Raw genomic sequence first — 14,988 nt, 5'->3', positions numbered from 1 at the left:
TAATATTCGTTTATAGTTCACGGTTCTAAAGACCCTTTGTATCTACTCCAACATACTGAATCGATATTGTTCGTTGATTTGATTAACATAGCGTTTCAACTTGTACTTTATAACATGTGACGTCGTTCGCGGTTATATGCATGTTATTCAAAATATTTTATATTATTCCATATTATTTATTTTCTAATAAAAGTATAATCTCACTTTCAAAATTTCCTGAAAATTGCGCGCACCTTCACTGTTTTTATTGCCTTTGGAAATTGAGTTGATGGTTTAGGCATTTCGACTCAAGGGGAATTACTCGCACGCTTACATCCAAAATTATCCAGATTCCAGTCGTAAAAGTTATATATACGCTATAATAGTTAAATCTTTAAGTAGTCCGTGGTTTATTTTACTTTTAATCCTAAGATTTAACATTTTTGATAAATATAACTTATTACAATAATATAAAGTTTAATAAACATCATTTTTCTATTTCACTAAATTTTTGAATTAGTCAAATTATATCTGTTCCATATATCAGCTTAAGGCTTCCTCTAGTTAATTGAAGGCTCCTTGTATGTGTTAACTACCAAAACTACACACAAAACTACGTCAAATTTCGTTTCGTCTCGCCTTTCAGTTAGTGTTTAACAACTAGCTATCTATCCTGTTGACTAGTTCTTGACAATTATTAAAGTACTCCTGACTAAATGTTGTAAACAAGCATATAAAAAACGAAATTAACTGTTTCTGGAGTGCTAAAAATATTTCTTTTAGATTGATTACGTGCTTTTAAGGTAACAGGTAAGTTAACGGGGAATCTCACGGATTTTTAGAAAATGACGCAGTCAATTTTCTTTTACCATTGACCAGACTTCCAACCCGCATTCCGAACTCGGTTCCGTATTTTACATACTTTATGTACTATACAGAATTTTCATTCGTTTTAATTTCTTAACCTGACCTGCCAACTTGCATGATTCAGGCGTGAAATACTCGATTTTGACCCCTTGTCACGATTGCAAGATTGTGATCGTGTAAAAACCTCTAAAACACGATTTTGTTAATTTCTACACAAAAATAATGATTATTCCCAATATTCGAACTTTCCTCAAACTTTTCCCAAGGGGGACAACTTTGATCAGCCAATCAAAATCGTTGTTTCTCCTGATCTTTGGGTATTGTAAACTGCAAATGTGCTAAATTTTGAACTTGTTTCTTACACAGCTTAAGAAGTAAATCATGACTGATTGACAAAGTTCAAAAATACAGTTCAACCATAAACATAATAAACAGTAGCTAATGGATAAATTTTACACTTATGGTAACAGATCATGCATACATGTTGTCATTCTTGAAATTAAATTACCAAATCAATTAACTACAGTGTTCTATCTTTTAATTTTCACAAGGAATCAGATATATTTCCTTCTTTGTGCATATTTTTATATTTGAAAAGTCAACAATCACTTTAATATTCCTGTGACCAATAATCTGATAATCCACCTTTAAGGTTCATCTAATATACACGCATTCAATAGGTAAATTAAGTAAAAATCAAGACTTGCATCACAAATATCCCAATATGAGAGACAATGGCGTCATTTTTACTTAGAGCTTTCAGCTCTTTGATTATGAAATTTTGCAAGCAATTTGAGCACGTGGAATTGCATATGAGTATCGAGAAAAAATATTAGTAACTTGTATACTTTCGGATAATAGCAAATTATATATTCTGTAGAAAGAAGTTCAAATGTGTAGGATGCACGTTAATATCGAAAAACGTTTTGAAAAATTCGACTTTAAACTGCCTTTTCTCAAAAACATGTCCTGCGAATTTTCTTTAAAATTGAAATGTTATTGCCACTAAAATTTACATTTTATTAATATGAGGGTTATAAGTGGTCACCGAATTCGTTTTTGCTGTATAAATTATTCAAGTGGATCTGTTATATCTAAAAACGTCGAAAAATAAGATTTCTAGCCACGACGTCACGATTGTTTTTGCCTTTTCGGCGCTTTTTCCACGCTGTAAAGAAGATTCAACTATTCATACTCATAAAACGAATTCGGCGACCCCCTTTCAATTTTATATCATTAAACGGAAATTTCAGTTGCAATAGCATATCATTTTTCAAGATAATTCGTAGGACAGGATCTCGAGAAATGTTAATTTTTTAATTAAGTGAAATTGCTGAACTTTTTTACGATATTTACGTGTATTCTATACATTTGTACTCCTATTTTCCGGATTTTTTATTTGCTATATCTCAGAAAGTATAAAAGATATATGTATAATTTTTTTCGATGTTCATGTGCAGTTCCTCGTGCTCTAGTTGCATGCAAAATTTCATAAAAATCTGTGTGATTGCCCATTTACATACGTAACTGTTACCTTAATTACCTTTTAACTGTGCTGACAAATGTGCAAGAAATGTGTAATATATACCATATGAACGTTTCAACAATCCTGTTTATCATCAATTGTTGCGTTTAAAAGAATCTGGATATACTGCAGAAATCTACCCTCGGGAACAGAGATTATGCAAAAATTTTATGAACAACGATAACTGTCGTTTTCTTAATTTGAATATATGTATATTTTTTTTTATCTCACAAGGGAAATGTTGTGAGAACCTAACAGAGTACTTTCATTGACTTTATTGTAAAATATAGTTTTTAGTGGATTAAGAATATTGTTCGCATCACGTGAACTGTTGACGTGATTTATTTATATTCTATTTTTGTGTTTGTGTGTCAAACTTTCAAATCAATATCGAGTATCATCAGCACAAAGTAGACAGGAAACATATGAATACTGGCTTACAACTAGAATGGTGTATCTTTCCTATTTATTACATCTTAGTGTGTTTTTGTCCTTCAGAGTTCGGTGTTAATTGTAGTATTTCTGGATTCCACGTATATATAATACAGACTCGAATATAATGCCCAGATTCTTATATTGACTGAGTGAGGGTCTGGATGGGGTTTACAGAATAGATAATCATGGACAAAACGTGTAGAATATAGGGAAAAAAATAGACAAAAAAATAGACAAAAATAGGGCAAAAAATAAAGAATAGAGAACAATGGGGTGCTAAAATATAAAGAATACAGAATAATTGGCAAAGAATACAGAAAAATGGCTAAAAAATTAAAGAATACAGATTTGAAGGACCCCAAATCCAGACCCTCCTGAGTGAGATAACAGAATTCATGGCTTATTATTCCAATCGATATTAACATATATTCCTCAGGCATGTTTTAGTTTATCTTTTATTAAAATTTCAAATAAGTTTCACTCATTTTGTGTGCTCTTGCTCTTATCTGTACAACAAAACAACAACTGTAGTTTAAACGTGCTGTCTCTCTACCATGTCTGTTCTTATTTTCGAAATAGGCGCCTGTGGTACCATTTGTCAACTACCAGATTAGCTGCTGTGCATTTTATTCCGTCCTTGTATTGTTTATAAAAATCAAAGTTGGAGTAAAGCAGTAAAAAATGCTAGAAAACTTGATCACATTTGTCCTTCTGTTTTATCTAAAACTGGATAATTCATAGGAATCGTCGAGGTCTTGATGTTAACCTTATGAATCAATGTGTCTAGTCTAGTCGTTTCTTCCCATTGCAATTTTCTTAGGGAAAGTCACCGCAGAAACATCAAAATATCGCATCAAATTGTGATACAATTTATAGATCTTTCTCTAAGGGAATTATCAATATTGTGAGTGGGGCAAAGCAATGTACAGTACGGTCCAACACATCGCAGATTTGCAGGAAGTTGTTATCCGTTTATCCTTAAATAAAACAATAACGTGTATTTAGTCTAATGCAAACCAAGAGCTACTACTGATAATGTCACGTACACGATGTAGTGACTTATGGGTATCGTACCTAAGTTAACCCCTGGATATTGGAAGATGCACCGTTTCTTATATATCTATCTTTAACTTGTTAATTTGGCCTCTGTCATCCACTAGCAATGTGTGGGACGTGTTAATGTCTTTGTACAGTCCTTATGTGTCAAGCAACAACCAGTGCTAACCTGTGCACTATTACAACTTTGAAGTATTCTACCTATGCACTGCTATCCTGTGCAATTTCGGGTCTGTTCCGCCTGTGCACTGCTTAACCAGTGCACTCTCTGGTTTGTGCTTTACTTGTGCACTTGTTTACCTGTGCACTATAACCGCACAGTCGCCTATGCACCTATTACCCGGTGCGTATGTTTCACTTATAATATCCTCCTGCAACCTTATTCAGGTACGCAGATAGATTCTTAGTCAGAATCTATTTAATCTTTTATAAATGAAATAATTACCTTCTTGCTTCTTCTAGACGTCTTGACTATTCATTATGCGACCCTATTTGACAGCGCATCAGCTTTTATACTTAGGTATTGGACCATACCATTTACTTTGGACGATACCAAATATCTTATTCCTATGAGTGTTTGTAGAATACTTAACCCTTATTGCTCAAACGTTTGAATGACGGCCCTTATTATTATAGCTACCGATCGGAATATTTCCGGGTTTGCTAAACACAACCTGTCCGTTCCTGATTCTAAATATTATAAATTCCCATAGCAATGTAAACAAAAGAAAACCGAAAGTAGACAACCGTTCAATTTTCAAACTTAACGAGTTCGTATAACAATGTTTCAGCTTGATAAAAGTAATAATAAGTTGAACCCTAGTAAAATAAAACAGGTGAAATATTTTCATCACGACTCCAGGAAATGCGTCCCCGCATTTATCGAAATCAATTGAGCACATCTACATCAAGTGGTCATTTTTCAGTCCCAAACTCTATCCGGGTATTGCATCAAGCCATGTCATTGAAAAAACCTCAAATATGAATATCATAAAACAACTGTTACTTCTTCAGTAACTAACCACTAGAACAACTCGTAGATGTATGATCTACCCGACATGACAAGATTCCCATTCAATTATATACTACTGTCTTAACATTGGAGGAAACGTTTTATATGTGCATCAACTTAAATATATCAACTGTATCCTAAGTACCCTTAAGTCGTTTTACGTCTTGATTTCAAATATGCATGCTGACAGATTTTTGAGCAACGAATTTTTAACCATGAAAACCAACAAGTCATTTAGTATATTTGAAAACCACCGAAAACATCACAAAGCCAAAACCGGTATGAAATAAATTTTGCCTAACAACCGGCCACTTATGGACCACTCAAAGAGCTTGTTGATCTTTAACGTGCACAAAGCTTAGTACTCCCTGAACACGGGACCTCGAATTTAACGTCCCCATCCGACGGACATACATATAAAAATATACAACAAAATAACATTTTCAGTAGTGATTCCCTCACTTTTGATTACAAATTAACTGTCTTTCCATCAAGACCTCTAAACACTTCTATAAGCGTCCATATAACTTCTTTTTTATATATGTATATACATGATAAGAATATATATAGAACAATGAAATCCACATTATCTAACAAAATCATGCAGCCATGCCGGCTGCTTGGTAATCCTGCGTGGAAGCCCTGTTTAGTCTGACTCATCCCTTGAATTACTTTGATTAACAATGTTGTCCGCATCATCAGGCTCATCATTGGAAATTTTGGGCACCACACTTTCCGGCACAAAAGTATCATCTTGATTTTCGTTTTCATACATTTCTGTTTCTCCTCTCAGAAGTTGGCCCTTGCACAACCTCATTCTATCTACATGTATAACCTGTGATCGACCACGCCTACCACAATTAATGAGATAATTAACATCCGAGTATTCTGCAGTACCCGAAAAGGACCACGCCAGTAGGATGTAAATTTAGGAGAATGACAAGCTTTTCGAATTGGAAAGAAGACATATACCTGGTCGCCTTTCTTAAATTTGCTCCAGTTTAACTGTTTGTCATAATACTTTTTCTGACGCAACATTTTCTGTCCTACATGTTTAAAACAAAGTGGTGAGCTTCTTCCGTTCGTTCTTGAAGTTCCCACGCCCTTTTGTTTTGTGGAATTTTCTTTAAATAATCAGGTACCTCGTATATAAGGTCCACAAAAGAGGGACGAAAGATACCAGAGGGACAGTCAAACTCATAGATCGAAAACAAACTGACAACGCCATGGCCATAAATAAAAAGACAAACAGACAAATAATAGTACAGATGACACAACAAAGAAAACTAAAGACTAAGCAACACGAACCCCACCAAAAACTGGGGGTGCTCCGGAAGGGTAAGCAGATCCTGCTCCACATGTGGCACCCGTCGTGTTGCTTATGTTATTACAAATCCGGTAAATAGTCTAATTCGGTAAGTCATATTCGTGAAAAGGGAAGGGTATTGTAGTTACGACATAAGGTACATATCCGATATCATCTGTGAAACGGTTATTCCATAACGGTCAACCAACTCGTGATGGCGTCCGTAAAATTTACGAAGGGATGACTTCAACTTCACCATTTGGAACTCTTGGTTTAATAGCTTCCACAAGTGTAGCAACTTCGCGACCTAACATCGTGCGATTAGGCGTACATCCTGTGGTCTCATGTTGAGCTGATCTATATGCCATTATAACGTTGGGCAGTAAGCAATCCCAACTGGAATGGTGTTCATCAACATTTTTGCCAATGTGCCATTAAATCTCTCTACCATTCCGTCACACTGCGGATGATAGGGCGTGGTTCTAGTCTTGTCTATCTGTAATAACTGACACATTTCTTGAAATAATTCGCTCTCAAACTGCGCGCCTTGGTCAGAGTGAACTACAGTAGGCACGCCGAAACGCGTTATAACCTCTGTTACTAATATATTGGCTACAGTTGACGCAAGCATGTTAGGCATTGGAAAGCTTACAATCCATTTGCTGTAATAATCGCTTATGACTAGGATATACTTTTGTCCTCTCTCGGTTTCGGGTAGTTCTCCCAATATATCCATTGCAATCCTTTCCATTGGGTAACCCGATTTCTGCAGCTGCACAGGAGCCCTTTGTCGTTTATTTGGACCTTTTCTTTTAGCACAGACTTCACATCCGGCTATATATGCTACTACGTCCTGTCGTAAACCAGGCCAATAGAACCTATCTTTGGTTCTAGATAGTGTTTTCTTGATGCCAAAGTGGCCTGGCGTCTTGTTATTATGACACTGCTTAAGTATTCGACGTCTTTCTGTGAGGGGTACTATCACTCTACATTTGTTGCTGTCTTTGTGCAATTTGCAAAATACTCCATCCTGAATCTTCAGGTCATCAAACTGCGATCATAAGCTTTTAAGAACAAAATTGTACTCGCCTAGGTTTTTGAGGTAAGGCTTGTGTCCATCTTGTACCCACTGTCTTACAATTTGCAAATTTTTGTCATTGTCTTGAAGATGTTTGAGTGATATTTCTGTGTCGTCCTTCGTGTCTCCTTCACATTCATCGTGCTTTGATGACACTGTATGTACAAGTTGTTGTGCCTTCCAATCCGAGCTATATCCACACTGTCTACAAGGTTTCCTACTTATCGCATCATCGTTTCGGTGCTGACTTCCTGGTCTGTGTTTTATTTTCATGTCATACATACTCAACATCTCAAGCCATCTTGCTATTTGTCCCTCTGCGTTTTTAAAGTTTAACAACCTTTGCAATGAGCTGTGGTCGGTTCGAACGATGAATGTTCGGCCATACAGAAAATGACGAAAACTTTTGACAAAGTGTACCACTGATAAAAGTTCTTTTCTGGTGACAGAATATTTCCGTTCTGTTTTTGATAGGGTTCTGCTTCCAAAAGCAATGACTCTCTCTTTACCATCAATTTCCTGTGATAGCACAGCTCCGATAGCGTTATTACTCGCGTCAGTATCTAGGATAAATGGTCTAGAGAGGTCTGGATGAGCAAGAATGGGTGCTTTAGTTAGCTTTCCTTTCAAGGCTTCGAAAGCTTCCTGACATTCTTCTGTCCATAAGAACTTCCGTCCTTTTTCGGTTAGTTGATGGAGACATTTAGCGATTTTTGCAAACCTTTCTATGTACCTCCGGTAATAACCACAAAGACCTAAGAATGAACGTAATTCGCTCGCATCAACTGGAATGGGCAAATCTTTGATGCTCTTTATCTTTTCTGGATCTGTGGCTACCCCTTCTGCGGTGACGACATGTCCAAGAAAAATAACTTTCTTTGCAAAAAGTATGCACTTTTTGGGCTTAAGCTTTATGCTAGCCCCCTTCAGCCGATCAAAAACCGATCGAAGATTCTTGAGCATCTCCTCAAAAGACTTTCCAACTACAATTATAGTGTCCAGATAGACTAGACATATACTCCACTGTAGTCCCGCCAATACCCTTTCCATCAATCTTTCGAATGTTGCTGGTGCGCAGGCCAGACCGAATGGCATCTGTCGAAATTGAAACAGTCCCCATCGGATGGCAAATGCAGTTTTTGGGCGATCTTTCTCTTCCATTTCCACCTGCCAGTATCCCGAACACAGGTCTAAAGTAGAGAACCATTTATTTCCGGACAGTTGCTCCAATGAGTCGTCGATGCGGGGTAATGGATATGCGTCTTTTACTGTTAAATCGTTAACCTTGCGATACTACTAGTAATCAACGCAAAGGCGTGTAGTACCATCCTTTTTCTTTACCAGTACTATCCCAGATGACCATGGACCGTCGGCTGGCTCAATTACTCCGCGTTCCATCATGTCATCGATATGCCTATCGACTTCCTCTCGCATATAAATAGGTGTGCGGCGAGGCGGTTGTTTTACTGGTGCATTAGTTCATGTATTTATTGTGTGGCGCACCAAGTTAGTTCTACCTAAGTCCCTGTCGGATGCTGCAAAAAGATCTTTGTATTCATTAAGAAGATTTTCAACTCCTCGTTTTTGCTCCTGGCTAAGATTTCCGATGCAGTTACTCAGTAATTTTTGTAACTCAATTATTAGGTCCTGATCCTTTTGTATAACAGTAATATTTTTGTCGTCGCTTATCACGTCCTTGACAGGGCTTATGTTTCCTACAATTGTCCCAGCTCTAATTATCCTCACTACATTCGATACATTTATAAAGCGCAGTGGTACGGTTTCTGAGGCTTTCACTAAAGTTCTTGCCATTAAGGCGCTGTCCTTTGCTATGAATTTGTCACAGGGTTCAATGATTTCTAAGCCTACTTCATTCTTTGTTGACGGATATTCGTTAATGTGACCTCGGACCAAAGCTTCTATACCTGGCTGTATGCATGTATCTTCAACTACTGACACTCTATAACAACCAAGCTGTCCAGTGAAGTTCAGTGGTGTCACCTGATTATAGCAAACCATAATTATGTTCTTCTTGTAAATTAATCAGACATCTATTTTTCTTGAGAAAATCTAAACCAATTATACCCTCTATAGCAAGATCCGCTACTACTGCCTCTGATAAGTATACGTTTTGATCAATCCAGATGTGAAATTCTCCTTTTCCCGCAACGTTTAATTCTGTTCTGTTTGCTGATATAATAGTTTGAACCACTTGATTGAGCTTTGGCATCTCTTCCTTTCTTAAACTATTGAATAGTATTTTGATATAAGAGTGACAGTGGCTCCTGTGTCTACGAGAAAACTTGACTTTATATTTCTTATAACTACGTCTATATATATGTCCCTGCTTCTTTCGTAGAGTTATTTTGGACATTCAATTTGATTTGTTTTCTCCGCTGTCTTCTTGTTTGAGAATGTACTGGCCTTGCAGAGCCATTCTTGTGGTTCCTGTATTGACCGTTGTCATTGCCGCCTTGCTTTCGTAGCCTACATTCTCGCTAAAAATGTCCATATTTACCACAGTTGTAACATTGCTGATTCCTTTTCCATTCCGGATCGACAGTGTTCCTTCGTCCACTATTTTTGAATTCATTTAACTCCATTCGAAGTGATTCTAATTGCTTAGTAAACGAATCCATCATTTCTGTAAACTTATCGTCATTAGATAATTCTTGTGTACTAGTATCTGTATGCGTAGCCCGCATCTGAGGTTTTACAAAATCTTGTCTTTTCTCTGCTTTGTAGAACGCCTCAAGTTCGACAGCTAAACAGATTGCTTGGTTTAAGTTTTGCGGTCTGGATTGTTTAATTTTTATCCTCATCTCACTATCGTGCAATGCATCTAAGAAATACTCCTTTGATAATGTTTCTTTGACTTCAGTGGGTGCTAGTGTGTATGCTCTGTTGACTAGTCTCCGTATAGTTTGTCCTAATTCTGGCAAGGTTTCACTTGCGCGCTGACGTCTTTCCTTCAACTGAACTCTGTATAGTTCGTTTTGATTTGGAGGATTAAAACACTTTTCTAATGATTTCACTAAGGTCTCATAATCCATTTTCTTGTCAGTTGGTAAATCGCTGAAAACACTCTGTGCGTGCCCTCGAAGGGCAGCGGCAAGATAAAGCCCCTTTTCATATTCATCCCAAATATTAATGATAGCACATGCATCAAAGTGCGATTTAAAATCAACCCATTCGCCAGACCCATCATAATTGTCCAGTCTGATTTCTCTCCTTGTATTCTTTACTGGCGTGTGTACTTTTTCCTAGTTATTGACAACCTGTCTTGCATTCCTTTGGTTATATCTAAAGATAGGAGAAATCTCCACTGAACCTCCGCTACTGGTACAGAGTGCGGCGCTAGTTGTGTTGTATTGCACTTGCTTAGAACGGATTCCCGGGTCTTGCTCACTTATGTAAGGTCCAAACAATGTTGGAGCATCATCAGCTCGTTGAAGCTGTGTTTGGACTGTGCGCTCTGTGACATCGCCGAAATCCGTGCGCCTCGTCTGAACAATACCAGAATCCGACAGGTTTCTAGGTTGCTCTTTTGGGGTAAAGTGTTGTGGTGTCAAAAGCCAAGGGTTTTGAGTTTGTCTCAACTTCTCCCTACTTTGCTTAACCTCTTCCTCTAGCTTACTTGTATGCTGTTGTAAATCATCCATATTTATTCAATAATCAGTGCACTTACCAATATTCCACCGCTGCCACCAAAATTATGTCACGTACTCGGTGTAGTGACTTATGGGTATCGTACCAGAGTTTACCCCTGGATATTGGAAGATGCACCGTTTCTTATATATCTATCTTTAACTTGTTAATTTGGCCTCTGTCTTCCACTAGCAATGTGTGGGACGTGTTGTTGTCTTTGCACAGTCCTTATGTGTCAAGCAAAAACCAGTGCTAACCCGTGCACTATTACAACTTTGATGTATTCTACCTATGCACTGCTATCCTGTGCACTTTCTGGTCTGTTCCGCCTGTGCACTGCTTAACCAGTGCACTCTCTGGTTTATGCTTTACTGGTGCACTTGTTTACCTGTGCACTATAACTGCACAGTCGCCTATGCACCTATTACCCGGTGCGTATGTTTCACTTATAATATCCTCCTGCAAGCTTATTCAGGTACGCAGATAGATTCTTATTCAGAATTTAATTTTTTAATCTATTTAATCTTTTATAAATGAAATAATTACCTTCTTGCTTCTTCTAGACGTCTTGACTATTCATTAAGCGACCCTTTTTTTTTTTGACAGCGCATCAGCTGTTATACTAAGGTATTGGACTATACCATTTACTTTGGACGATATCAAATATCTTATTCCTATGAGTGTTTGTAGAATACCTAACCCTTATTGCTCAAACGTTTGAATGACGGCCCGTATTATTACAACTACCGATCGGAATATTTCCGGGTTTGCTAACCACAACCTGTCCGTTCCTGATTCTAAATATTATAAATTCCCATAGCAATGTAAACAAAAGAAAACCGAAAGTAGACAACCGTTCAATTTTCAAACTTAACGAGTTCGTATAACAATGTTTTCAGCTTGACAAAAGTAATAAGTTGAACCCTAGTAAAATAAAACAGGTGAACTATTTTCATCACATTAAGGCCAAATTGAAAAATCAAACTGACCCATTATCATTGCATTCGTATGTGGACATGTAGTAACCATAACCCATTAATATATTTTCCATGGTGTATATACTTGATGGCCTTTGTGGAACTTATCACCTTGGTATCTTCTCCCTCTTTATAAACAAACGATGGCGGTACGGGACGTGTTATTGTTCACCTCCTTGTCCCTTTATCAATTCTTAATTTTTTTGGATAATTGCCTCATTGGCAGTGAGTTATACCGAATTTTCTTATTTTTACATCGAAACATGTACATTCTAGTAGTCTACGTGACAGATATAAAGGTTTGTAATGAAAACAGTATTTCAGAACATAGGATAGACAAGCTCGTTACCAAAAGAACAACGCAGACATATTGAAATGAAAACAATATTGCAGGACATAGGATATAAAAGACCGTTGCCACAACACAGACGTTAAAAAATTAAAATAGTACAGATGCAACACAGAAAAGTAAAGAAAAAGCAAACTGAGCACCTTTAAAAAACTAGGGGGAAGTAAGGTTCCTGCTCCGCTATACTTATAGATACATGCATTATATCTAAACCTCGAATGTTCACACTCACACATGTAACTGTGTACTTTGAATTGAACTGAGTTTACGAAGTAAATTATACACTGTTCCTTTCTTGGAGATGGTCAAAGACATCTTTTAGATTGATGGACAAATGCTATGTTTCTGTTTATTTTGATTGATACGTTCCCGAGTGATTTTCGATTGTGGGTTGTTTTGGAGACCCAACGTCGACGTCCATAGTATCAAATATAATATACAATTTAGATATGTGCATAAAATGAGATGTAGGGTAAACGCAAATGACAGCTCAAAGACATTGAAGTATAAAAACAGATGTTCTGGTATGCTATTCACTAAAACTATTCTGGTATTGCTGTATCTTTCGCTGATGCCTTTTTCTGATCTTTTCAAGACTCTTGTTTGGCACCAGAAAGTTGCGTGTATTTTCACTACCCTCCTGACAAAGGATAAATAGTGACTATTTGTTCTATCAAGTATATTTTTTCTGGAAGATATATATTTGTGTTATCATTTCATTATCATATTTCCTGCTCTAATATTAAATATATTATTTCTTATATGATATATTTGTCAGATATATGGGATCAATGAAAAGGTGTAGTTCTAATCGGGCAGTGGTATTCTTTTGGATTGTATAACTAAGCAGTCTCTGTTGTAACTCCTTTACCTTCGTAAACTCTGAAATTCTAGATTTATATCAGTTCAAATCGCACAAAAAATTGTACAAATTATAATTTGTATTTTGATTTTGTACAAAATTTGACTCAAATTCACTTATAACTTGTACAAAAATTATAATAGTATGGATTTTGTTATTAAAAAAAGAATTGATACACACTATAGAATTTTTATTTAATGACCCCAGAGTAAACCTTATTTACAAAATACAAAACTAGTTCTGTATCATTTGTTTGAGCATGTGAGTGAATTACGGCATCGGGAATTGCACAACATATTTTGATTATTACATTTACATTTAGAAGTGCTTCACTCCCATTTGCATTTACATGAAAGAAACTATTGACCACCATTTTTTTAAAGCTTTTTAACTGCTTCACGTAGCGAAAGAATGCGGAGAATAAAGATGTGTCTTTAACAGCTTAAATTTTATTTCTCGACAAATACCCTGTTATTATTCCTACAGCTATTCCAATGCGGTACCGAAATTCCCTTGATTAAATAATTGCACCTAATTGGTAATTTCCGTTTCGTTTTCTTGGTTAGATATTCGGCTTGGATCTGTTGGCGCATTACATTTGTGCGCATTTGGGGATTACAAAATTTTACGTTTGCGCGCAGCTTTAGGTTACTTTTGCGCGCATTCATTGTACAGGTAAGACAGTAAAATAAAGGTTATTCATAATAAATAGGACTATAAATTAATTAATTTTCATAATAACTATGACTATAAATGATTAGATTTGAAAATATTTGTTGATTTAAATTATACATTTTTCATATTGAATTCTAAAAAATTATATGTATTTACCTGTAAAATAAATGCGCGCAAATGTAATCATCCGGGATCTATTGACCAGAGAACGCACGCTTCCTGTCACGTATGATTGTTGTTTCAACTTCAGTGTCATCCTGATTGTCACTGGGGCCAATTTCTATTATACTATCAGAATTGTCACTGTGGCTAGTTTCTATTATACTTCATAAGATGCCTTATGTTATGAATTTTCCGTCTGTCATATGTCCATTGTCCTTGACCTCATTTGCATGGTCAAGGACTACTTGATTTCTTTCTTATTATGACTAAAAGGATAACTATATTAGGTATGTGCTTACCTTGCAAGGTCCTCGTGCCTGTCAGACAGTTTTCACTTGACCTCGACCTCATTTCTAGATCAGTAAACAAGGTTAAGTTTTCGTGATCAAGTCCATATCTCAGATACTATAAGCCATACGTCTACTATATTCGGTGTATGGAATGATTGTAAGGTGTACATGTCGAACTGGCAGGTGTCATCTGACCTTGATCTCATTTTCATGGTTCAGTGGTTAAAGTTAAGTTTTCGTGTTTTGGTCTGTTCTTCAAATACTATATGTAATAGATCAACTATATTTGGTGTATGGAAATATTTTACGATGTACATGCCAGTCTGACAGGTTTAATTTGACCTTGACCTCATTTTTATGGTTTATTGCTCAAAGGTAAGTTTTTGTGTTTTGGTCTGTTTTTCTTAAAGTAGAAGCAATAAGTCTACTATATTTGGTGTACAGAATTATTGTAAGATGTATAGGTCTGTCTGGTAGTCATCATCTGTCCTTGACCTCATTTTCATGGTTCATTGGTCAATGTTCAGTTTTCCTGGTTAAGTTTGTTTCTTAGATACTATTATATATGCAATAGGTATACTATATTTGATGCATGGAACTATTGAAGGAGTGTACATGTCTGTCTGGCATGGTTCATCTAACCTTGACCTCATTTTCATGGTTTGGTCTGTTTCTTGTATACTATAAGCAATAGGTCAACTATATTCGGTGTATGGAATGATAAGATGCAGATGTATTTCTGGCTTGGTTTATCTGACTTTGAACTC

This window comes from Mytilus californianus, unplaced genomic scaffold (genome assembly GCF_021869535.1).
Source record: "Mytilus californianus isolate M0D057914Y unplaced genomic scaffold, xbMytCali1.0.p SCAF_4, whole genome shotgun sequence".
Taxonomy (NCBI): Eukaryota; Metazoa; Mollusca; class Bivalvia; order Mytilida; family Mytilidae; genus Mytilus; species Mytilus californianus.
The sequence above is the reverse complement of the archived record's forward strand: the minus strand, read 5'-3'. Positions refer to the sequence as shown.